The following is a 1676-nucleotide window of genomic DNA, read 5'->3' on the forward strand; positions in this document are numbered from 1 at the left end:
GTTCTTTATAGATTCTAGACAGTAGACCTTTTTCTGAGAAACAGCAGGTGAAAATGTTTTCCCACGTTGTGGGTTGTCTTTTCACACTGCTGGTGGTTTCTCTTGCTGTGCAGAAGCTTTTTAATAAGAAGAGATCCCACTTGTTGATTGTTTGTGCTAGTTCACGGGCAACTGAGGTTTTGTTCATAAAATCTTTTCCTACACCAATGTCTTCAAGAGTTCTACCTAACCTCTGTTCCAGGCGATTCAGCGTTTCTATTTTAATATTTAGATCCTTAATCCATTTCGATTTTAGTTGAGTGCATGGTGAGAGATCCACGTTAATCTTTAGTCTCACTGCATCCTACACCTAACAAAAAGCCTGAAGTTCTTCCTTCTTTCTTATCTGTCTTCCTCCTCCCTCCCTCTGTCCCTTCCTTCTTGACTTTCTTCCTTTCTTGCTCATTTTCTTTTATCCTTCTTTCTATCATTCCATTCATTTGATAATTAAGCAGTGAAGTCCTAATATGCTTATCCCTGTCTTCATGGACCCTATACTCTGTTGGAAGAAGCACAAAAGTAAACAAAATATAAAATACTTACAAATGTGATGTGTGCTGCAGAATAACAGGATAAGATATAGCTAAGACCTAGAGAATGAGTAGGAGCTATCCAGGAGAACAGAAGGGGCTGAGTAAAATTTGGCTTCAGTGTGATGACTGCTAGGGGTGGATGATAGTCTAAGGCTATCCTTTATAACTACCTTTCCTAATTTTCTAACTTTCTTCATTCCAGTTTCTGAGTCAGCTGTTTACTTGGATAGCCCTTCCATATTTTCCTAAGGTTTTTAATTATCTGTTATGCAATGAGAGAGAAGTAACTACAACAGTGTGGGGGAGGCAGGCAGGTGGTAGATGATTCTGGTTAGGAAGATTTCTGCATTACATTCCTAGATACTGAGCTATTTAAAGTGGTACTTAGTGAATGTGCAGAGCCTACTAGCTCTCCAGAGCTTCTAGAGTAACAGACTCTCTCATTTTTACCTGATACATAGCCAGTCTGAAGAAAAACTGCACTTTCCAGCCCATCTTGCAGTGATTTAAGACGATTTGATAAGGTTCTGGCCCCTTGGATGTGAAAAGATCCAATGTTTGCAGCTTCTAGGTTCGGCTTTTAAAGGGAAGGAGCAATTCTTCCTTTATTTTGTCCCTTTCTTCCAGAAAGAATGGGGGCAAAGTTGTAAGCATGATGATAACATCCCTGAGAAAGCTGAACAGGAAGAAATATGAACCACAGATCAAGGCGACCAAAGCAGCCCAGACTTTTCTCTCTTTAGAAGCCCCTTCTATTTTGGATTCCTTATATTTAGCCAAACCTACATGCAGTTAGTGAATTCGATTCCAAAAAAGTAGGACTTGGAAATCCCAGCTCAAAATATATGCTTGTAGAGAAAGCTGCCTCTGGATCAGAAATCCCCAACATAATCAATCAAAAAGTCTCCCAAAGACAAATAAACAACTTGCAAACACACCATCAAAACAAAGAACACAAAATACAAATTAATTAAAAGTGACAATATGCAGGAGTGTCCCATCATTGAACAAAGTGCATATTATAGGCAAATCACAAATTTTGTGAATATGTCTGTAACAAAGATGACAAAGGAGTTTATGTTGCCATCTATAAGGACCTCAGGC

This window comes from Heterocephalus glaber, unplaced genomic scaffold (assembly GCF_053883595.1).
Source record: "Heterocephalus glaber isolate CG9 unplaced genomic scaffold, H.glaber_assembly_v1.0 deba00001764, whole genome shotgun sequence".
Taxonomy (NCBI): Eukaryota; Metazoa; Chordata; class Mammalia; order Rodentia; family Bathyergidae; genus Heterocephalus; species Heterocephalus glaber.